General features: G+C 44.9%; 1 long non-coding RNA gene across 1 annotated transcript in view; it reads right to left on the minus strand.

The window, feature by feature from the left end:
- Window positions 1–5,388: 5,388 nt before the first annotated feature.
- Window positions 5,389–25,539, minus strand: part of LOC146026563 (uncharacterized) — a 38,678-nt gene continuing 18,527 nt past the window's right edge. The window contains exons 2-3 of the long non-coding RNA XR_014454486.1: window positions 16,994–17,079; window positions 5,389–5,513 (exon numbers count right to left, since the gene is read on the minus strand). This is a non-coding gene — a long non-coding RNA (uncharacterized LOC146026563). The remainder of the gene's footprint in view (window positions 5,514–16,993; window positions 17,080–25,539) is intronic.

Consider the following 25,539-nt stretch of genomic DNA (forward strand, 5'->3'; position numbering starts at 1 on the left):
TGTGGAAGAACCAGTAGTAACCGATGGCACCACAATGGGCTGGTTAATATGAAAAGCCGAGACCACCTTCGGGAGGAACTTCGGCCCTGTACGCAACTCAGCTCTGTCTGCATGAAAAATTAGGTATGGGCTTCTGCAAGATAGTGCGCTCAGCTCGGAGACTCTTCTGCCAGATGCTAACGCCAATAACAGCGCCGTTTTCCATGTAAGGAACTTTATTTCTGCTGACTTCAAAGGCTCGAACCAGGATGATTGAAGAAATTCCAAAACTAGGTTTAGATCCCAAGGCGCCACCGGACTTTTAAAAGGTGGTTGGATGTGTAGGACCCCCTTGATGAAGGTCTGCACCTCTGGGAGAGTCGCCAACTGTCTTTGAAAAAATATAGACAGCGCAGAAATTTGGACTTTGATGGATCCCAGCCTAAGGCCCAGATCAACACCAGCCTGTAAAAACCTAAGGAATCTTCCTAATTTGAATTCCGAAGGAGAAAATTTATGGCTTTCACACAAAGAGACATACCGCTTCCAGATTCTGTAGTAATGCTTTGAAGTGACTACTTTTCTAGCCTGGAGCATAGTCGGAATAACGGCACTTGGGATGCCTTTTCTTGCTAGGATTTCCCTTTCAATCTCCACGCCATTAAATTTAGCCGACGTAAGTCGTGATAAATGAACGGCCCTTGCTGTAGAAGGTCTGTGCGGTGTGGCAGAGGCCAAGGGTCTTCCAGAGACAGGGACAGAAGGTCCGCAAACCAGGTCCTGCGCGGCCAATATGGGGCAATGAAGATCACCAGAACCCTTTCCCGTTTTATCCTCTTGAGAATTCTCGGGATCAATGGGATGGGAGGAAACAGGTAAATGAAGCTGAAGGGCCATGGCGCCGTCAGTGCGTCCACCGACACTGCTAGAGGGTCCCGCGTTCGGGAGCAATATCTCGGCAGTTTCTTGTTCATTTGTGAGGCCATCATATCTGCCTGAGGGCATCCCCACCTGTCCACCAGCATTTGAAATATCTGAGGGTGTAGACTCCACTCCCCTGGGTGCAGAGTGTGTCTGCTGAGATAATCCGCTAGTGAGTTTTGTACTCCCGGAATGAAGATGGCCGATATGGCCTCTGCGTGGCTTTCCGCCCACCTTAGAATTTTTGCCGCTTCTCTCATGGCAGACCTGCTTTTTGTGCCCCCTTGGCGGTTTATATATGCCACTGCCGTGACATTGTCCGATTGGACTTGAACTGGCCTTCCTCTCAACAGATCGGAGGCCTGTAGTAAGGCCTGGTGTATTGCTCTTAGTTCTAAAATGTTTATGGGAAGGGAGGCCTCCTGCTCTGACCATAGACCCTGGAAGTGAACTCCCTGGGTTACTGCTCCCCAACCCTTCAAGCTGGCATCTGTTGTTAGGAGTACCCATGGGTAAACTCCGAACCTCCTTCCCTCTAGCAGGTTGGATGACTTCAGCCACCACAGAAGAGAGACTCTTGTTTCCGATGACAGAGTGACTAGGGAGTGCATGTGGAGATGGGAACCCGTCCACTTGTTTAAGAGGTCCAGTTGTAAAGTCCTCGCATGGAAGCGTCCGTAGGGAATCGCTTCGTATGCTGCTACCATCCTCCCGAGTAGTTGTATGCAGGAGTGGACAGATATCCTGCGCGGTTTCAGAACCAACCGCACCATCCTTTGGATGGCCAAAACCTTCTCCGTTGGCAGGAAGACCTTCTGCGCCACCGTATCTAGTATCATCCCTAGGAAGAGAAGTCTTTGAGATGGTACTAGCTGCGACTTCTTTAGATTCAGTATCCATCCGTGGGTTGACAGGATCCTGGAGGTGGTGCTGACACTCTCCTCCAGTAACTCTCTGGTAGGGGCCTTTATTAAAAGGTCGTCCAGGTATGGCACAATATTCACTCCGGCCCGGCGGAGTAGAAGCATCATCTCTGCCATGACCTTCGTGAATATCCGAGGGGCTGTAGACAGGCCAAACGGTAAAGCCCTGAACTGGTAGTGGTCGTTTAGAATCGTGAAGCGAAGATAGGCCTGATGTGGCGGCCATATCGGGATGTGAAGGTAGGCATCCTTTATGTCTAACGACACCAAGAACTCCCTTTCCTCCAATCCCGAAATGACCGCCCTCAAGGACTCCATCTTGAACTTGAAGGTCTTGAGATGCATGTTCAGAAACCGAAGATTCAGTATAGGGCATACCGAACCGTCTGGTTTGGGTACGACGAATACGTTGGAGTAGTATCCCTTCCCCCTGAGATGGGTAGGTACCGGAATTACCACAGCCTGATCTATTAGTTTCCGAACCGCCTCCAGGAGATTCCTTTGAGATTCTTGTGAAGCTGGTAAGGCTGATTTGAAGAATTTTTGAGGCGGGGTAGAGGCAAACTCTATTCTGTATCCCTGAGACACTATTTCTAGCACCCAGGGGTCCAGGGCAGAGGCCCGCCAAACCGGACTGAAATGAAGTAAACGTGCTCCCACTGGAATGTCCCCCCCTTGAGGAAGGGAACCGTCATGCTGAGGGTTTTTCCTGAGTGGAGGTGTGAGCCTGCTCGGGCAGGACTGCTGACTGGGTTCTGCGGGACTTGCCTCTTGTGCCTCTGACTGCATTTGAGGCTCCACGGCCTCTGGACCTGAACCTCGCGGTCCGAAAGGACTGCAAGGAGGGCCCTGAATAATTTCTCCGCTGGGGTGGAGGGGCAGACGGCAAGTAAGTGGACTTTCCAGCAGTTGCCTGTGAAATCCACTTATTTAGTTCTTCACCGAATAGAGCCTCCCCGGTGAAAGGTAAAGCCTCTACACCCCTCTTAGACTCTGGGTCGGCCGCCCATTGTCGTAACCATAAGACTCTGCGGGCGGAAACAGACATAGTGTTTGTCTGAGCTGCCACAACTCCAATCTCTTTTAATGCTTCACATAAAAAATCTGCAGATTCCTGGATATGTCTCAAAAGAGTCAGCATATCCACCTGAGGGTTATCCTCTTGTAAATCAGCCTGAATTGCCTCAGCCCATTTGCTAATGGCTTTGGTTATCCAACAACCTGCAATAACTGGTCTCTGAGTTGCCCCAGATGCCACATAGATAGCCTTTAATGTGGTTTCCAGCTTCCTATCTGCTGGGTCTTTTAAAGAGACTGCCCCAGGGACTGGGAGCACTATCTTTTTAGAGAGCCTGGATACAGATGTATCCACTGCCGGTGGGGTCTCCCACAACTTTCTATCTTCAGAAGGGAAAGGAAATATAGATAAGAACCTTTTAGGCACCTGAAATCTCTTTTCTGGGTGAGCCCAAGACTGTTGAAATTTCCTGTTAAGCTCTGTAGAGACAGGAAAGGTGGCAGAGGATTTTTCTTTTGTAGAGAAAAACATAAGTTCTGTCTGTTCCTCTTCCTTGTCAGGAAGATTTAGGACCTCTCTTATAGCAAAGATGAGAGCATCCACCCCTTGAGAGTGAGATTCCTCAACTACCTCAGGAATATCTACCTCGTCCTCTTCTAACTCCTCATCATCATCAGTGTCTGTGCCCAGCAGAGCAGGCAAAGAACGCTTTTGAGGAAGAAGCTTAGGTGGTCTTTGAGCAGCAGGTGCAGCCCTAAGATCAGCCACAGACCTCTGTAAGTCCTGTCTCTCCTGTCTAGCCACAGCTAATTCAGAAGAAATGGAAGACATCATTCCCTTAATAGAATCTAACCAAGCAGGCTCCTGGTTGCTAGTACCCTGCTCAGGTGGAATACAGCTTTCACACACAAGAGACCCCTCCACTAAGGGGGTGAATTTTGCGTGGCATGACTGACACACAGACTTCTTCCCTGCCATGCCGTCGGTAAGTATATAATGCTTATATAAATATAACTATACCGCACTCGCAGAGCAACTGTAACTTGCCCAAGCAGTGAGAAGGGACAGAGAGGGAGAGCCAGCACACAAGCCCTTAGCTGGGCGCTAGGTAGGCACCCGGGCTAACAATAACGCAGTTTGGTCCTACAGAGGACACAAGTGTGGCACTGACAAGCACCCACGGACCCCCACAACCCCACTGTGTTACCAGTCTGTTGTACGGTCTCTGCTGCGTCCTCGCGGTGCTCTCAGCAAGCGGTAATGGCGCCGGCTGCTGCTGCTCTTTCGCGCTCTCCGGGAGGCTCCGCCCCCAACATGGCGCGTCTGTGTAAAATACACGCCGCCGCGGCTAGAAGAATCCCGTTAGCGGGAGACTTATTACCGCTGTTCCGTCACTCTGATGGGGCGGCGGCTGATGGTGTGCTCGTCAGTCCTTAATGACTGCGGTAACATCACCCTCCGGGACCAAACCCCGGCAGCAGGACACGGACCATTAACCCTATAAGAGGTTGGTGCCGTGTCCCTCCATCAGGACAGCAGTAAGCACAGCTTGCTGCAAAAAATAAAAATAAAAATAGAAAAATATACAAAAAACTCTGGAGCTCCAGAGTGTGCTACCGGCCCGTAGGGCACTTTTTTCTAAACTGGGCTGTGGGAGGGGGCATAGAGGGGAGGAGCCAGCACACAGGATGTTAATTTTTATTAAAGTGCACCGGCTCCTTTGGACCCATCTATACCCCCATTGTCTACCTGAACCCCAGTATACCCTAGGACGTTAGAGAAATAACAATGTACAGATATGTTTCTATCAAACACCAATACATATATTTCTAGTGATAACAGATATAGAAAGTTCTGGCCGAGTCCACTTAGTGCCCCATGCCTATGTTATATGTTGTGTATATCTATAAGATGTACGTAAGTAATGCATGTAGTCTTATTTACAAATGTCTATACAATTGCCAAGCAAGACCTGAGCAGCCATTGTTACACAGACACATCAGTATTAAGGCCCATAGACACTGGGCGACTTTAAGCTGAAAGTCGCTCAAAACAGCAGGTTTGAGCGGCTTTCAGCTCAAAGCCGCCCAGTGTGTGCCCCGGCCATGAGCGCTGCTGCACGCTCCCGCATCATCGCCAGGAAAGCCGTTCATCTGCTGCTATTACAAGCAGATGAGTGGCTTTGAGGACGGCATTGCATAGCTCTGCACTATGCAAAGCCGTCCTCCCCCGCCGGGCAGGGGGAAAGCCGCCCAGTGAGTATGCACTGAGAAGCTTTCCCCCTCAGCGATGGTAGCGATCATCGCTGTGCACACACACACTGGGCATAATCGCCCAGTGTGTATGGACCTTTAGGACACATATGACAGGAAATGGGGAATGGGGAATGTAATGTGAGACACACAACAGATCCCAGATAGAATGTCAGTAGTAACATACTGTGGCCATGGAGAAATCCCTTTATATTCTTCTGTGCCGGCAGCAGAAATGTTTGTACAATGATTGTATTGAGGAACTGTGCTGTATAATTACATCCAAATACCTTTTTCAGCTTGTCAATAACCATCTGGGCCAAGAACCAGGAGTTAATGACAGCATCCGCCACCACCCCTTCTTCCAGCACATTGATTGGGTCGCCATGGAATCCCTTGGGATGGAGCCCCCATACTTCCCTGTAAGTATAAAACAGAACTTCCATGAGCTACTCATTGCTGGTCAGCAGATAATGTATAAGTGTCAAACACATACATGGGGTGTGGATTAAGGGATCGGCTCTGTCTATATAGACAGCCATTATGTCAGCATGCAATAGGCTGACAGGGTCACTAATTAGACAGTGTCTAGGATAGACAGGGTGAAACGTTTAACTGACAAATTGTCAAGTTTTAGTCATTTTAGCCCTACTCCACCCCCTAATGCCTAACCCTAACTATCCACCCCAGTGTCTAAGCCTAACTCTCCCCTTCTGCAGCCTGACCCTGACCTGAATCCTAACTGCCCCCTAGTGCCTAACCCTAACTGTCCTCTTCTGCAGACTAACCCTGACCTTAATCCTAACCCTACATGAGAGAGCTCAATAAGATTTGGCACATGATGGGCCTTTTCTTACACATGAATTACATGCGATTTATCACACATAATCTCGGAGAGCTGCAGGCAGGGGGTGTATGAATTGAAAAATCCTATTCAAAAGATCAGGTGGCTGCTGATTGGCTGAAAGAGATCTCTCAGCCAAACAGTGGCCACCCAGTCTTTTGAATAGGATTTTTCAATTCTCCTCGCCACCTGCCGCACCCTGCTCATCACACCCAGGATGTCCTGCTGACTGCTGCACATAAGATGTATTTTATGTGCAGCCCGTCCGAGCTCTGATCCGATGCGTACGGGACTGCGCATCGGATCCGATCGGATGTCACAGACAATCTGCTGGATCCTCTGGCCCAAATCGCGTAGCGTACGGGGGCCTTAACAGTGTAAAGTTCCCTAACACAGTTATTCTTGTGCTCAGGATTACATAAAAATCACTGACAAAGACACATTTTTAGTTTTCTTTCTAGCAGGGAACACACAAGTAGAAAGGACATAATTACTATGTTACCAATACTTTCTTATTGCCCCAGATGTGAGCTCCGTTACATCTTCTGACATTTTTCTAATATAATTGATAATCCTGCGCCTCATAATAAGCTGACAAGGAGACAAAGTGGACTATAGAGCACAGGTTACACTTTCCATAGTGAGCTTCTGGAATGTCATTTTCCTCTCTGCACTTCTAGAGTATATAGATGTCTCTTGATAGCACAGAGTAGACGAACACCTGTAATTGCACCATAGCGAACTCACATCTACTGTAATGCTGTGCATATATATATATATATATATATATATAGAGGTCGAGAGGACCGGCACTTAGTATATCCAATAGGTCAACAGGTGAGGTGCCTTCCACATCAGAAGTATATAATAACGATTTTCAAAAAAATGAAAACAGGAGGCGGCACTCAAAGAAAACGTGGGTAAATTGTATTAAAGCATAAAAGTGCAAAACTGGTCAGTATACATGGTCAACAGTTTCGGAGCTGACGCCCCTTCCTCAAGACCACTGACACATCAACTGAATCAAACAAAACATAATGGTGAAGTGCAGAAAACGAAAAGCAGAATGCTGTAACAAATTGCATTTAAATAGTGTAGCACTTACGTGATACCAGGGCATTGCAGGACGCCAGAAGCAGCTTCCTGCTGTGTGTGTAATCACCTGACCTCTGACATCAGTCAGTTGTCCTGGCAACAGGATGAGCGTCCGTGCCTGTGTCTGGACGGAGAGAGCAATAAATCAAAGTTGTGTTAAGAGCGCTCTGTCCCTGTGTAGGGAGACGCATGTAAACATAAGTGGTGAAGCATGTTAGGTGCCTGTGCCGTGTTGAAGATATAAAGATTTAAAATGGATTAAAAAACGTGGAGCTCGAATAGAGACAAGCAGAGGATGTATTCTAATATATTTAAACCGCTGGTGTCACGCATGTGTGTCTAATAAGATTAGCACATATACATATTAGGAAGTGTATAAGACAATTCAATGTATCATATATTAACTCATTACATTACATCAAATATTTAAAGAAGACATATATAGTATGTGATACGCGGGCATCCTGCATTCTTGTCAGGTTCTGCTAGATTTGAAACTTGCAACACAATGTTGTATTGTTGTGGGAAATACTGTCCCACTGCATAATCTAGTTTTACTTTACCACAGAAAGGGAACCAATGAATGATAATTTAATACCCCGTTACTATACTGCTACCTGGAGGGCTGTTAGGGAAAACATTTTTACAGGAAGATATTTAAAGATGTTTTTTCATTGAGTCCGCGGGGGGCCATTGAGTCCAAAAGATGGATCCAATGGGTCTCCCGCTGGAGGAGCTTTCTCAGTCGATCGCCCCCCCGGATTGGCATGGGTACATGTTCTATAATGAGATGTCTAAGCTGGGACAGAGAATGATTGTGTGCCCGGAAGTGTCTGGCGACTGGCTGGTCTATATCTTTGCCCGCTAGGCAATTTTTGATGTCCTGTCTAAGGGCTTATCCTTCGTTCCTACGAACAGACACAAGGATATCGATTGGAAGATTGATCTCCATCGCTTTAACCGCAACCTGCGTGTGAAAGAATTTTTTCAGCATCAAACCCCACAGATCAATACAGACCAGCACCAGGATTTCCTAAAACAACACAGCTCATCAACCTTTGACCCACCTTCACAAAACTCTTCGCTCCGCACCTTCTCCCGGTTATTGGATAATTCCATCACCCAATTAAACAGAGTACAACCGCATCGACATCAAAACCTCTCTAAGGGAGAACATCAAGCCCTCATGTCACTGTCTCAAAGACAGGATATAATAGTGAGGCCAGCGGACAAAGGTGGGGGCATCGTTGTTCAGGACCGTGCTCAGTACATTCAAAACCTCGATGCCCATTTGTCTGATACAGAGACATACAAATTGTTGCCCGGTGACCCTACAGCCATTTTCAAAAAAGAACTGGACATCATATTAAAACAAGCTCTACAGGATGGACATATTAGCAATAAAGTTTGGAAATCCCTCTCCACTGATCATCCAATTATCCCAGTAATGTATTCCATTCCCAAAATTCACAAAGACAGCAATAACCCTCCGGTCCGCCCCATCATCTCAGCTCGCAACTCCCTCTGCCAACCCATTTCCCAGTTCCTGGACACTCTAATCCAGCCCCTAGTCATGTCACAACCATACTTTCTGAAGGATACCACACAGCTACTCATCAAACTCCAACAGTTACAAGACATCCCGGACACTGCCATATTGAGTACCATGGACGTTTCTAGTCTGTACACTGTCATCCCACACTCCGGGGGACTGTCTACTATGCGAGAGTTTCTTTTTTCTAATAATTTTGACCGTCTGGATATTCCTTTGTTTTTGAATCTTTTGGAGTTCATTTTGACCAAAAATTATTTCTTACATAATGGCAATTTTTATTTACAGCGTACTGGGTGTGCGATGGGGTCCAATGTGGCCCCATCGCTAGCCAATGTATACATGTTTTTCCAGGAATTCAATTTTTTCTTTTCAGATGTCAATATCTCCAAACACATTATTTTTTACTCTCGCTACATAGACGATCTCCTAATGGTGTGGGGTGGCAGTGCGGATGAGTTAAATAATCTTATAAGCAAAATCAATGCACTGGACAACCCCATTAAGCTAACTATGCAATGCAGCTCTGTCTTTATCAACTATTTGGATGTGACCATCCATCTCGACAAAGGTACGATAAGTACCACGGTTTTTACAAAACCAACCGACCGGAACACCCTTCTTCACCATGGCAGTCACCATGCCCCCAGCTTGAAGAAGGGCCTCCCTAGGTCACAGATGCTACGCATTGCCCGCATCACCAGCAATCATGAAGCTCTGGATCAGGCTTTAGATGTTGTAGTGCATAGGTTTTTAGAACGGGGCTATGATTATAGACTCCTCAAGAAGCAGAAAACTGAAGTTCTTGCAATACCTCGCACAAAACTCTTAGCCAGCAAAAGTAAGGTAGATACTAAAAAGATCCCTTTTGTAACTACATTTTCATCCACCAGTGCAGCCCTACCGAGGGTTCTCAATGCCACCTGGCCACTGGTCACTAGTGATCGAGACCTTCCATGTTTCTCCCGGACATCTCTTATGTCTAGCTTTAAAAGGGGTCGCAACATCAGAGATTATGTTGTTAAAACGAATCTGATTCCCATGGTACCCATTGGCACACAAATTAAAGCCCCCGGCTGCTACCAATGCCCCACCTGTACAACTTGTCGACACATGGACACTGGTACGTATTTCCAACATCCCACATCTGGCCATAAGTACAAGATCAACCAGGTGGTGACCTGCACCACACCATTTGTCGTTTACATTATCCAGTGTCCATGTCGTCTTTTGTATGTAGGCCAAACCAGTCGGCCTTTCCGCGAAAGGGCTGCGACACACCGCTCGGCCATCAAAAATTGCCTAGCGGGCAAAGATATAGACCAGCCAGTCGCCAGACACTTCCGGGCACACAATCATTCTCTGTCCCAGCTTAGACATCTCATTATAGAACATGTACCCATGCCAATCCGGGGGGGCGATCGACTGAGAAAGCTCCTCCAGCGGGAGACCCATTGGATCCATCTTTTGGACTCAATGGCCCCCCGCGGACTCAATGAAAAAACATCTTTAAATATCTTCCTGTAAAAATGTTTTCCCTAACAGCCCTCCAGGTAGCAGTATAGTAACGGGGTATTAAATTATCATTCATTGGTTCCCTTTCTGTGGTAAAGTAAAACTAGATTATGCAGTGGGACAGTATTTCCCACAACAATACAACATTGTGTTGCAAGTTTCAAATCTAGCAGAACCTGACAAGAATGCAGGATGCCCGCGTATCACATACTATATATGTCTTCTTTAAATATTTGATGTAATGTAATGAGTTAATATATGATACATTGAATTGTCTTATACACTTCCTAATATGTATATGTGCTAATCTTATTAGACACACATGCGTGACACCAGCGGTTTAAATATATTAGAATACATCCTCTGCTTGTCTCTATTCGAGCTCCACGTTTTTTAATCCATTTTAAATCTTTATATCTTCAACACGGCACAGGCACCTAACATGCTTCACCACTTATGTTTACATGCGTCTCCCTACACAGGGACAGAGCGCTCTTAACACAACTTTGATTTATTGCTCTCTCCGTCCAGACACAGGCACGGACGCTCATCCTGTTGCCAGGACAACTGACTGATGTCAGAGGTCAGGTGATTACACACACAGCAGGAAGCTGCTTCTGGCGTCCTGCAATGCCCTGGTATCACGTAAGTGCTACACTATTTAAATGCAATTTGTTACAGCATTCTGCTTTTCGTTTTCTGCACTTCACCATTATGTTTTGTTTGATTCAGTTGATGTGTCAGTGGTCTTGAGGAAGGGGCGTCAGCTCCGAAACTGTTGACCATGTATACTGACCAGTTTTGCACTTTTATGCTTTAATACAATTTACCCACGTTTTCTTTGAGTGCCGCCTCCTGTTTTCATTTTTTTGAAAATCGTTATTATATATATATATATATATATATATATATGGTCTGAGCGACACCTTTATACATTTATGCAACACTTATGCCACTGCCTTTAGCTTTATATATAGGCATTTTCTTAGGGTCTATAATATAAACTACTATAAATAACCTTTACATAAATGGATACAGAAAGAAAATAATGACAGCGCCTAAACTGCTGCTGCCCAACAAAACACCTAGAGATTCCTGAATCTCCAACCATACACAATATACAAAAAATGGTGTCTGTATGTGGCGCTGCAGTCACTTCTTAGCAAGATGATAAGTTTCTATCACCCAGAGAAGGAATCAATCCTCAACTCTTCCGTCCAGTCGTATAATTGAAATATAGGACTGACCTGGGGAAAATTCCCTATGTGCACGTAGCAGTTTCTTTAAATTTCACACGACTTCTGCATACACAATTTTTCAGCCAGAATCCCACCAAACAGGAAACCCTTTGAATAACGCACTCACCAGGATTAAGTGCCCTATGTGCACTGAAAGGTTTCTTTGTAAACGACCCTCTTCCTTGCAGGACACACAGGGGGACAGCTGACTTCCAGAATAGTAGTTAAAAATCCAAATTTATTCCAAAAAACAATATAGATAAAAAGCAGGTTAAAAGTGGGAAGGAAATCCCTGGGTAAGTGGTGGTCTGGGTACCTTCCAATCCGGATAGAAGGCCACCCAGTTGCTGAAGATCACACACAGCACCTACCAACAAACCCTTGGGATATTTACCTTTCTCCTCCAACCACCAACGCGTTTCGGGCTCTTTTGAATAAGCCCTTTTTCAAGGTGTGGAGGACATAACCACCCAGCCGGTATTTATACCGGTTACAGATAACACATGTACAAGGACATTGCCAAAACATGGAAAAACACTAAAATCCATTACATATAAAAGCGTTTTAACAATCCAATAAATACATATTGAGTGCATATACATCAATACATTTTATGCATCCAGCAGAGACACAAACAAAAAAAACAGGCTTAACGGCTCCAAAAGGTTAATATGAGGCATACCAATTTCATAAGTCCATTTGCGGTTTTACCGCTAGCCAGAACAAGCGAAGCTGGCACTCGTTAGTATCCCCGTTGTTTACCCGCGCTTCCGGGTGTGTGGAACGCAAGACGCGTCATGTTGCGTCACTTCAGGTGACGTATGGACCGCATCACGCTACTAGATGGTGTTTCCTGGTTGTTGACACGCATCTCACGCTGGGGGCGGGTTGTTTAACCCTGTGGAACGCACAGGGCTTTCAGAAACGGAGATTGGAGCCTCTTTTGCCGTTACTTAGTTCACTGCATACTGAGTTCTCGTCATGAAATAAGCATGATGTAGGACGTACAGACAAACAAATAAAAAGAAAGTTTTAGTTACAGTGTCCACTGCATCTGAGTTTCTACAAAGATGTTTTTGATTTGCACAAAAATACTTTTAGATAAAAATAATTGCAATTACTAAAAAGTTTGGTATAAAAAACACCATAAAAAGTGAATATATAAAAAATGCTGAATATATATAGAGAAAACACATCTAATCGGAGGCATTGGGAATAATAAATAAATGTGGTGAAAAAACTAACAATGATCACAAAAAACACTTCAATTCAAATCCCACATTTAAACCCTCTGGTTCTATGGTTTTTAAATCGTATATGGTACGCATTTCCTCCTGTGACAGTTTTTTGTCCCTGTCATTTACCCTCCAATGGTCTGACACAAGTTTAATGCCACAGAAGTTAACCAGATGTTTTATATCTCCTCCATGTACCCGCTTGAAGTGTAGGGACACATTGTGGGACTCCACACCCTTGGCAATATTCCGAACATGTTCGGCCCATCTTATTTTTAGTTGCCGGGTGGTTTTCCCTATATATGCCTTATTGCAAGAGCACTCCAAAAGGTAAACGCAGTACTTGGTGTTACATGTAATGAAGTCAACAATATCGTGCATTTTGTTGGTATGTGGTGCTCGATATTGTTGCACTGCCTTAATGGTACCTTTACATGCACGACACATGCTGCATGTACCACAGCGAAAAAAACCTTTGGTCTTAATATAATTAAGTGGAGTCGGAGTATTAATCGCGCTCCTTACCAATTTATTCTTAAGGTTCTGTGCCTTGCGGTAAATGAAGGTGGGTTTCTCTTTAACCACTTTATTGAGAATGGGGTCATTTCTCAAAATCCCCCAATGCCTCCTGAAAATTTGTTCGATTTGCTTAGACTGACTGGTGAATTTGGTTATAAAACACACTCCCAAATCCTTCTGTTTTTTAGGGTGAGCCACAAATGTAGGATCATCTCTTTGCAAAATTGCATCTGAACCTTTAATCATGGCCTCTTCAACCATATCAGAGCGGTAACCCTTTTGTTTAAACTGATGGCTTAATTTAGTTGCATGTACCTGGTAAATGTCCAAGTCGGTACAGTTTCTGCTGATACGGTTGAATTGGCCATTCGGGATGCTTCGCAACCAATTACAATGATGATGGCCATTAAATCTTTGCAGGAAAATAAGGAAATTGTCATAAAGCCAGCCGACAAGGGGGGCAGTATTGTCATCTTGTCGGCTGACGATTATAATGCCGAAATTGTGAGACAGTTAACAGACAGTGTCACATATAAGAAACTAAGGGGTAACCCTACGGACAAGATCCAAGAAAAACTGTCTGTTTTCCTTGCCCTTTACACATCTAAAGGTACCATCACAAAAAGTGTGGGGGAGTACATACACATCGAAAAACCATCTATACCGGTGGTGTATGTGCTCCCTAAGATACACAAGTCGGCTACTAAGCCACCAGGCCGACCTATAGTGGCAGGAACTAATTCTGCTTTGTCCAACCTGTCTCACTATATCGACTCCCTACTACAGCCAATGGTGCTGAAAACAAAATCTTACCTTAAAGATACCATTAGCACCATACAATTACTGAAGGAGGTGAGGTGGGAGTCGGGGTGTACATTGGTGACTTCCGATGTCACCTCGCTCTACACCATAATCGATCACGATTTGGGCCTTCAGGCTGTTGGTTTCTTTTTGGATAAAGAGGACACACCTGCGGACCTTAAGAGTTTTATATTGGAGGGCATATCCCTGATTTTAAAGAATAATTACTTTTGGTTCGATGGTCAGTTTTTCCTGCAACTCAGGGGGACGGCGATGGGGACCAGGCTGGCGCCCAGTTATGCCAATTTATTTATGGCATGGTGGGAGGAAGTTAACATCTGGAGTAAGCCCCACCTGGACGCCAGCCTGGTCACCTATCGTCGTTACATAGATGACATTTTATTTGTGTGGAAGGGCGACCCCACGTCCCTTAATGATTTTTGTAATGACCTCAACAGCAATCAGCTCAACATCATATTGTCATTTCAAGTGAGTCAGAAAGAGCTAAGTTTTTTGGACCTTTTGATCTATGTTGATAAGGGTTGCTTGAAAACAAGGAATTACGAAAAGCCTACTGACAGTAACTCCTACATAGATTTTAGTAGCAATCATCATTGTAATTGGTTGCGAAGCATCCCGAATGGCCAATTCAACCGTATCAGCAGAAACTGTACCGACTTGGACATTTACCAGGTACATGCAACTAAATTAAGCCATCAGTTTAAACAAAAGGGTTACCGCTCTGATATGGTTGAAGAGGCCATGATTAAAGGTTCAGATGCAATTTTGCAAAGAGATGATCCTACATTTGTGGCTCACCCTAAAAAACAGAAGGATTTGGGAGTGTGTTTTATAACCAAATTCACCAGTCAGTCTAAGCAAATCGAACAAATTTTCAGGAGGCATTGGGGGATTTTGAGAAATGACCCCATTCTCAATAAAGTGGTTAAAGAGAAACCCACCTTCATTTACCGCAAGGCACAGAACCTTAAGAATAAATTGGTAAGGAGCGCGATTAATACTCCGACTCCACTTAATTATATTAAGACCAAAGGTTTTTTTCGCTGTGGTACATGCAGCATGTGTCGTGCATGTAAAGGTACCATTAAGGCAGTGCAACAATATCGAGCACCACATACCAACAAAATGCACGATATTGTTGACTTCATTACATGTAACACCAAGTACTGCGTTTACCTTTTGGAGTGCTCTTGCAATAAGGCATATATAGGGAAAACCACCCGGCAACTAAAAATAAGATGGGCCGAACATGTTCGGAATATTGCCAAGGGTGTGGAGTCCCACAATGTGTCCCTACACTTCAAGCGGGTACATGGAGGAGATATAAAACATCTGGTTAACTTCTGTGGCATTAAACTTGTGTCAGACCATTGGAGGGTAAATGACAGGGACAAAAAACTGTCACAGGAGGAAATGCGTACCATATACGATTTAAAAACCATAGAACCAGAGGGTTTAAATGTGGGATTTGAATTGAAGTGTTTTTTGTGATCATTGTTAGTTTTTTCACCACATTTATTTATTATTCCCAATGCCTCCGATTAGATGTGTTTTCTCTATATATATTCAGCATTTTTTATATATTCACTTTTTATGGTGTTTTTTATACCAAACTTTTTAGTAATTGCAATTATTTTTATCTAAAAGTATTTTTGTGCAAATCAAAAACATCTTTGTAGAAACTCAGATGCAGTGGACACTGTAACTAAAACTTTCTTTTTATTTGTTTGTCTGTACGTCCTACATCATGCTTATTTCATGACGAGAACTCAGTATGCAGTGAACTAAGTAACGGCAAAAGAGGCTCCAATCTCCGTTTCTGAAAGCCCTGTGCGTTCCACAGGGTTAAACAACCCGCCCCCAGCGTGAGATGCGTGTCAACAACCAGGAAACACCATCTAGTAGCGTGATGCGGTCCATACGTCACCTGAAGTGACGCAACATGACGCGTCTTGCGTTCCACACACCCGGAAGCGCGGGTAAACAACGGGGATACTAACGAGTGCCAGCTTCGCTTGTTCTGGCTAGCGGTAAAACCGCAAATGGACTTATGAAATTGGTATGCCTCATATTAACCTTTTGGAGCCGTTAAGCCTGTTTTTTTTGTTTGTGTCTCTGCTGGATGCATAAAATGTATTGATGTATATGCACTCAATATGTATTTATTGGATTGTTAAAACGCTTTTATATGTAATGGATTTTAGTGTTTTTCCATGTTTTGGCAATGTCCTTGTACATGTGTTATCTGTAACCGGTATAAATACCGGCTGGGTGGTTATGTCCTCCACACCTTGAAAAAGGGCTTATTCAAAAGAGCCCGAAACGCGTTGGTGGTTGGAGGAGAAAGGTAAATATCCCAAGGGTTTGTTGGTAGGTGCTGTGTGTGATCTTCAGCAACTGGGTGGCCTTCTATCCGGATTGGAAGGTACCCAGACCACCACTTACCCAGGGATTTCCTTCCCACTTTTAACCTGCTTTTTATCTATATTGTTTTTTGGAATAAATTTGGATTTTTAACTACTATTCTGGAAGTCAGCTGTCCCCCTGTGTGTCCTGCAAGGAAGAGGGTCGTTTACAAAGAAACCTTTCAGTGCACATAGGGCACTTAATCCTGGTGAGTGCGTTATTCAAAGGGTTTCCTGTTTGGTGGGATTCTGGCTGAAAAATTGTGTATGCAGAAGTCGTGTGAAATTTAAAGAAACTGCTACGTGCACATAGGGAATTTTCCCCAGGTCAGTCCTATATTTCAATTATACGACTGGACGGAAGAGTTGAGGATTGATTCCTTCTCTGGGTGATAGAAACTTATCATCTTGCTAAGAAGTGACTGCAGCGCCACATACAGACACCATTTTTTGTATAACCTTTACATAAAGAAGTTGCTAAATGTCTATCTTACACAGTCCTATGGTAGATGTAATAATCACTGATATACACTGTTACTTCTTATTTCTGTAGGCATTCTTTCCACCCTCTGCCTCCAGTAATAACCATCTAGAACTAATGGAGGCAGAAGAGGCCAATTACCCACCAATTACAGCGGCGGAGCAGGCAAATTTTACGGGTTTCTCGTCAATTACCTCCAGCTGGAGAAGCTTCCCAAATCCACCTGGTCTAAGTACATCTAGTGAGGCAGAGGCACTGCTGGATGCGACCATGCCAGGTTCTGCATGTAAGTACATTATATCTTCATTTTTCTTATTATTTTTAACCATGTTTGATTGAAGACTTCAACTTTAAATGGGGGCATGATAAAGAAAGTAAAATGGAGCTAGATCTGGGTATAGCAGTATTATACAAACCAATAATACATGTTCAGAATGGGGCGTACACCCGGGGAGATTTCAGGTCATTCTCTAAGTGATCTCACTAGAAAATGCCCCTACATTTGCTGGTGAATTTATTCCAGCACTACATTATGAATGCGGCATGTAATATACATAGATGGTACGTACAGCAAAAGGATTAATCAGTGCATTGGAATACATGTATGATAGTAGTAATGCAGAGAACTCAGTGTACATATATCCCTATGGAGCGAAGGAGAAATAGACAGAGTTATCTGCATTACTACTATCCTGTAGGGTGGGGGAATTCTGTGATTCTCTTGCCTTGTTTAGCCCCTCTGTTGCCTGAACTAGCCACTCCCTTGCCTGAACTAGCCCCTCCCTTGCCTGAACTAGCCCCTCCCTTGCAAGCACTTGCAATGGACCAATAAGTTCATTTGAGCAACTTGCCACTTTTGTGTACCACATATTTATTTCCTACCTGCTATTCATTATGATCACCCTGGGCCTGATTCAGACCTGATCTCTATGCAGTGTACACTCGCTCCCTAGTGAATGGATAAGCACCACCCCAACTAACACGCTGGGCATTCCAATGGTACCTCCATACAGGTGTCTCTGATCTACGAGCGCTGGAGAAATCATTCGATGGTTGCCGATCATCGAGTGATTTCTCCCCGGCTGCGAACGGATTATTATGCATATCATCCATTCGTAGCCGTACCGGGGATCGCGGCGTGCAGTGTGTGTGTGGGGGGGGGGAGCACGGCAGGCACTGCGGACGAAGTTTGGTCCACACACAACGCTGTGAAATTCATGTCATGGGACCAGAATAAGGTCTTTACTGAGAACCTGTAAAAGAAAGATCCGTAAGCAGGGAAGAGATTTTGCGACCTCTCTGTAACTAAAGATACTCAGTCTGTTCCCCTTCAGTCTCATTTACATATTATATCCTGTACATGCAGCCAGCCAACAATTACTTACAAACACTGTGTCCCATCCACCATTTCCCATTAAGATGTGGCCCCTCCCCATAGAACCCCTGATGTGCAGGTCCAGGTGCTTACTCTACAGATGAGCGCATTAGTGCAAACAGAAGCGTCACAAAGCAGCTTATGCTCTGCAGTCCCGTAATGTTACATTCTAGTAAATTATCCAAGTGTCTATAGATTTCATCATGGAAACAAAGATTTATATTATTCTATATTGTATCTTGTTAGAAATGTGACCAGATTGCACATGGTGTAATAGGTACAATGTACTTTTGTTATCATATAGAACATCAGCTGAAATACAGAAGGTAAGAGGATGGATGTCAACAGGTAAGATATGAAGGAGTGTGATCTACAGTGGCAAAGGCTACACACCGGTCAGGTAGTATAAGACCTTTGTATTTGGTGGTGACGCTGGTAAGAGCATTTTGGGAATAGGATGCAGGAGGCAGAAAGGTGGTGGAGAAAGTAGAGGAGAGGAATGGGATGAAGAAAGCAGGCAGTGGCAGCAAAGAGAGGAGGTGACAGGGAATGAGACGCAGAATATAGGCGGTGGCAGCATAGAAAGGAGAGGAGAGGATGGGGAATGAGACGCATTAAGCAGGCGGTGGCAGTAAATAGAGGAGAAGAGGTGACAGAATGGGATGAAAAATGCAGGCGGTGGCAGTAGAGAGAAGAGAGGAGGTGACGGAAGAGATGAAGCAGGCGGTGGCAGAAAAAAGTTGAAATTTACATTTGAAAAAAATTTTAAGCATATAAATTATAAGAAATTATAGTGAAAAGATACAGTAGAGTGAGATATATAGTGAGATATAGAGTGAATAAATAAATAGATAGTGGATGAATAGATAGATAGGGGAATGAGATAAAGAAAGCAGGCGGTGGAGGTTGAGAGAAGAGAGCAAGTGACGGAAGAGATGAAGCAGGCGGTGGCAGCAAAAAAAAATTTAAGCATATAAGTTATAAGAAATTATAGTGAAAAGATATAGTAGTGTGAGATATATAGTGAGATATAGAGTGAATAAATAAATAGATAGTGGATGAATAGATAGATAGGGGAATGCGATAAAGAAAGCAGGCGGTGGAGGTTGAGAGAAGAGAGGAGGTGACGGAAGAGATGAAGCAGGCGGTGGCAGCAAAACATTTTTTTAAGTATATAAGTTATAAGAAATTATAGTGAAAAGATAAAGTAGTGTGAGATATATAGTGATATATAGAGTGAATAAATAAATATATAGTGGATAAATAGATAGGGCAATGCGATAAAGAAAGCAGGCGGTGGAGGTTGAGAGAAGAGAGGAGGTGACGGAAGAGATGAAGCAGGCGGTGGCAGCAAAAAAAAAACATTTTAAGCATATAAGTTATAAGAAATTAAAGTGAAAATATATAGTAGAGTGAGATATATAGTGAGATATAAAGTGAAAAAATAAATATACAGTGAATAAATAGATTGATAGGGGAATGTAATAAAGAAAGCAGGCGGTGGAGGTTGAGAGAAGAGAGGAGGTGACGGAAGAGATGAAGCAGGCGGTGGCAGCAAAAAACATTTTAAGCATATAAGTTATAAGAACTTATAGTGAAAATATATAGTAGAGTGAGATATAGAGTGAATAAATAAATAGATAGTGGATGAATAGATAGATAAAGGAATGCGATAAAGAAAGCAGGCGGTGGATGTTGAGAGAAGAGAGGAGGTGACGGAAGAGATGAAGCAGGCGGTGGCAGCAAAAAAACATTTTAAGCATATAAGTTATAAGAAATTATAGTGAAAATATATAGTAGAGTGAGATATAGAGTGAATAAATAAATATACAGTAAATGAATAGATAGATAGGGGAATGCAATAAAGGAAACTGGCGGTGGAGGTTGAGAGAAGAGAGGAGGTGACGGAAGAGATGAAGCAGGCGGTGGCAGCAAAACATTTTTAAGCATATAAATTATAAGAAATTATAGTGAAAAGATATAGTAGAGTGAGATATATAGTGAGATATAAAGTGAAAAAATAAATATACAGTGGATAAATAGATTGATAGGGGAATGCAATAAAGAAAGCAGGTGGTGGAGGTTGAGAGAAGAGAGGAGGTGACGGAAAAGATGAAGCAGGCGGTTGCAGCAAAAAAATTTTTTTACGTATATAAGATATAAGAAATTATAGTGCAAAGATATAGTAGAGTGAGATATATAGTGCTATATAGAGTGAATAAATAAATAGATAGTGGATGAATAGATAGATAGGGGAATGCGATAAAGAAAGCAGGTGGTGGAGGTTGAGAGAAGAGAGGAGGTGACGGAAGAGATGAAGCAGGCGGTGGCAGCAAAAAACATTTTAAGCATATAAGTTATAAGAAATTATAGTGAAAAGATAAGTAGAGTGAGATATATACTGAGATATAGAGTGAATAAATAAATATATAGTGGATGAATAGATAGATAGGGGAATGCAATAAAGAAAGCAGGCAGTGGAGGTTAAGAGAAGAGAGGAGGTGACGGAAGAGATGAAGTAGGCGGTGGCAGCAAAAAAAATGTTAAGCATATAAATTATAAGAAATTATAGTGAAGACATATAAGTGTAAGATATATAGTGAGATAGAGAGTGGATAAATAGATAGTGGATGGATGAATAGATAGATAGACAGTGAGTAGATAGATAGATAGTGTGTAGGTAGAGTACACAGATAGATAGGGGAATGCGATAAAGAAAGCAGGAGGTGGAGGTTGACAGAAGAAGGAGGTGGCAGAAGGAACAGTAGGTGGCAGGGGATGGGACAGAGGAAGCAGATGGTGGCAGCAAAGAGGGGAGGTGACAGTGAATGGGACACAGAAAACAAACGGTGGCAGCAGAGACAGTAGGTGAAGGGGAATAGAATGTAGGAAACAGGTGGTGGCAGTAGAGAGCTGACAGAATGGGATGAAGAAAGCAGGTGGTGGCAACAGACAGTAGGTGAAGGGGAGTGGGACGCAGGAAGCAGGCAGTGGCAGTAAAAAGGAGAGTAGGTGACTAAATGGGATGTAGAGAGCAGGCTGTAGCAGCAGAGAGAAGAGAGGAGGTGATGGGGACAGGGATGAAGCAGGCGGTGGCAGCAGGTTTCATATTTTTGTGTCAGTTTATTTTTTATATGATACAACAACACAATAAAGGCGTGTGATGGTCTGGCTAGAGGGGGAAACGGATGGAGGCCAGAATTTTTTTTTTCTTAATTTCAATATTTTTGTGATGTTGTATTATGAAAAAAAACAACAACACAAAACATGGCTAGAAAGGGGCAGAAGTGGCAGAGAGAGAAGGTCATGGGAAACTGGATGCAGAAAGTAGGGGGCAGCAGCAGAAAGCATAGAGGAAGACATATGGAATAGGATGCAGAAAGCAGGTGGTGGCAGCAGAGACAGTAGGTGACAGGGAATGGGACACAGGAAGCAGGCAGTGACAGCACAGAGAGGAGAGGAGGTGATGGAATGGAATGAAGAAAGCAGGCGGTGGCAGCAGAGACACTAGGTGAAGGGGAATGGTACGCAGACTACAGGCAGTGGCAGCATTTAAATGAGTGTCATCTACAGTGGCAAAGGCTACACACAGGTCAAGTAGTATAAGGCCTTTGTATTTGATGGTGACGCTGGTAAGAGCAGTTTGGGAATAGGATGCAGAAGGAGGCAGAAAGCAGGTGGTGGTGGTGGCAAAGAAAGGAGAGGAATGGGATGAAGAAAGCAGGACGTTACAGAAAAAGAGAGGAGGCGACGGAATGAGACGCAGAATATAGGCGGTGGCAGCATAGAAAGGAGAGGCGAGGATGGGGAATTAGACGCAGGAAGCAGGCGGTGGCAGTAAATAGAGGAGGTGACAGAATGGGATGAAAAATGCAGGCGTGGCAGTAGAGAGAAGAGGAGGTGATGGAAGAGATGAAGCAGGCGGTGGCAGAAAAAAATGTTAATTTATTTGAAATTTTTTTAAGCATATAAGTTATAAGAAATTATAGTGAAAAGATATAGTAGTAGAGTGAGATATATATAGTGAGATAGAGAGTGGATAAATAAGTAGATAGTGGATGAATAGATAGATAGATAGATAGATAGATAGGGGAATGTGATAAAGAAAGCAGGCGGTGGAGGTTGAGAGAAGAGAGGAGGTGACGGAAGAGATGAAGCAGGCAGTGGCAGCAAAAGAAAATTTAAGCATAAAAGTTATAAGAAATTATAGTGAAGACATAAGAGGATTTTGGTACTTACCGGTAAATCCATTTCTCTGAGATCAGCAGGGACCACTGGAATCACATCGGGTATTAGAGCTGGGAATGCTGGGAGCTAGGCACTTCTTAATAATAATTAGGGGATGCTGGCTCCTCCCCTCTAAGACCCACAATCCCCCAGTGAGGAAATTGGCCCACCAGAGGAAAGGGTTACAGAACAAAACCATAACACAACCATACATACAACACGCAGGTATCGGACCGGGCTGCAACAGCAACCACAACAGGCAGAATCCAACAGCCGGGGCGGGTGTCCAGTGGTCCCTGCTGATCTCAGAGAAATGGATTTACCGGTAAGTACCAAAATCCTCTTTTCTCTGACATGCAGCAGGGACCACTGGAATCACATCGGGGAGGTTCCAAAGACCAAGCCCCGGGAGGGAGAGTGCTGGGGATTCTGTAAGACCAGACGACCAAAAATTGAAGCTGAAGCTGCAAACGTATCGAACTGGTAAAACTTAACAAACGTGTTCTGAGACGACCAAGTGGCCGCTCTGCACAGCTGAGAGATAGAAGCCCCTCTCTCAGCGGCCCACGACGTACTCACCGATCTGGTAGAGTGAGCTGTTACGGAGACAGGAGGCACCTGTCCCGCATGAAGATAAGCACTACGGATCGTCCACTTGATCCATCGTGCAATTGTCTGTTTTGACGCAGGCCACCCCCTGCGGAATGCGTCATAGAGAACAAATAAGGAATCCGATTTGCGTATAGACCTGGTTCTCTTGACGTAAATCCGAAGCGCCCTGACCACGTCCAAGGAGGATTGCTCCGGTGATTCTCCTCGAAAAGCCGGAACCACGATAGGCTGGTTTATGTGGTATGAGGATACCACCTTCGGAAGGAACCCTGCCTGGGTACGCAGCTCTGCTCTGTCCTCGTGGAAAATTAGATACGGGGGCTTGCATGACAGAGCACTCAGCTCTGAAACCCTGCGAGCTGAGGCCAGGGCCAGTAAAAGAACTGTTTTCCAGCACAAGAACTTCAGTTCCACCCTGTTCAGTGGCTCAAATGTCTCAGACCTCAAGAAGGCTAGTACCAAGTCCAGATCCCAAGGAGCTGTGGGAGGCACGAAGGGAGGCTGAACTCGGAGAACCCCTTGAAAAAATGTTTGTACCTCAGGAATGAGGGCCAATCTCCTCTGAAAGAGAACAGACAAGGCCGAAACCTGGACCTTGAGAGAACCCAGTCTCAGACCCCCATCCAACCCCCTCTGTAAGAACAACAGAAGGCGGGACAATTTGAATACCCGGAATGGCCAGCCCTTACACTCGCACCAACCCGCATATGAGCGCCATATTCTGTGATAATGCGCTGCTGAGGCGGGCTTCCGGGCCCTTAACATCGTAGGGATTACAGCTCTTGGAATTCCCTTCTCCCGCAAGACCTCGGTCTCAACAGCCACGCCGTCAAATGTAGCTGTGGCAGATTCTGATGAAAAAAGGGTCCTTGAAGGAGCAGATCCGGTCTGAGGGGCAACTGAACTGGCTCGTCTGCCAGTAACATCTGGATGTCTGAGAACCACGTCCTGCGAGGCCACCAGGGTGCTATGAGAATAGCCTGCACTGGCTCCCTCTTGAGTCTCTTCAGTACCTGGCCCAGAAGTGGAAGTGGCGGGAACAGGTAGACAAAGCTGAACTCCCACGGGGTCGACAGAGCGTCTGCCGCTATGGCCTGAGGGTCTCTTGTACGAGCCACGTACGCTGGTAGCTGGTGGTTCTTTCGAGACGCCATCAGGTCCACCTCGGGAACTCCCCACCTGTCGGTGAGTTCCCGAAACACCTCGGGGTTGAGAGACCACTCGCCTGGGTGAAGGTCCTCCCTGCTGAGGAAGTCGGCCTCTAGATTTTCCCGACCTGGAAGGAACACTGCTAGCAGAACTACTCCTGATCGTTCTGCCCACTGAAGAACCTTCTTTACCTCCTTCATGGCCATGCTGCTCCTCGTGCCGCCCTGCCTGTTCACATAGGCGACTGCCGTGGCATTGTCCGACCTTATCTTTATGTGTTGACCCTGAAGGAACTCCTGAGCCTCCAACAGAGCATTGTAGATGGCTCTGATCTCCAACACATTGATGGACAAGCGACTCTCCTGCGGGTCCCACCTGCCCTGGAGGCAGAGATGAAGCACTACGGCACCCCAGCCGCGTAGACTTGCGTCCGTTGTCAATACAATCCAGTCCTGGACTGCAAACCGACGACCCTCTATTAGATTCCTTCTGTGTCTCCACCACAGTAGTGAATGTCTTGCCTCGGCCGACAAGTGGATTCTTTTGTGCAGATTCAGGTGCGAGCCCGCACCCTTTCTGAGAAGATCCAACTGAAACGGTCTTGAGTGGAAACGTCCCCACGTCAGAGCTGGGAAGGCTGCCACCATCTTCCCTAGCAGCTGAGTGCACAGATGGAGGCTGATCCTCTGTGGAAGTAAGATCCTCTGCACTAGGTGCAAAATAGCCTGGATCTTGTCTTCCGGTAGGAAGATTCTCAGAGACTCCGTGTCTAGCCAAAGGCCTAGGAACAAGATCCTCCTGGATGGAACTAAAGAGGATTTCTTGAAATTCATTATCCACCCCAGGCTGGTGAGCGTCTGAGTGGTTAACCTCGCATGACTCTCCAGTAACTCCCTCGATGGGGCCTTGATTAGGAGATCGTCGAGATAGGGGATTATTGTCACCCCTTGACATCTGAGGTATGCGACTGCTACTGATAGAGTCTTGGTGAATACTCTGGGCGCTGACGATAATCCGAAGGGCAGAGCCCTGAACTGAAAATGATCCCGACCGATGGCAAAACGAAGAAAGGCCTGGTGAGAGATCCAAATCGGGATGTGTAGGTAAGCATCCTTGATATCCAATGATATCATGTACTCCCCTGGCTCCAACGAAGCAATCACTGAGTGGATTGATTCCATTTTGAATGGTTGATACGAGACTAACCGATTCAAGGGCTTCAGGTTGAGAATGGGCCTGACTGACCCATCCGGCTTGGGGACTACAAAGAGGGTTGAGTAGAACCCTGTGTTCCTCTGAGTAGCTGGGACCGGCATGATGACCTGAGCCTCCAGCAAGATCCGAATGGCTTCTAGCAGGCTCGTTCTCTTTTCCTGA

This window comes from Crinia signifera, chromosome 8, assembly GCF_055691185.1.
Source record: "Crinia signifera chromosome 8, ASM5569118v1, whole genome shotgun sequence".
Lineage (NCBI taxonomy): Eukaryota > Metazoa > Chordata > Amphibia > Anura > Myobatrachidae > Crinia > Crinia signifera.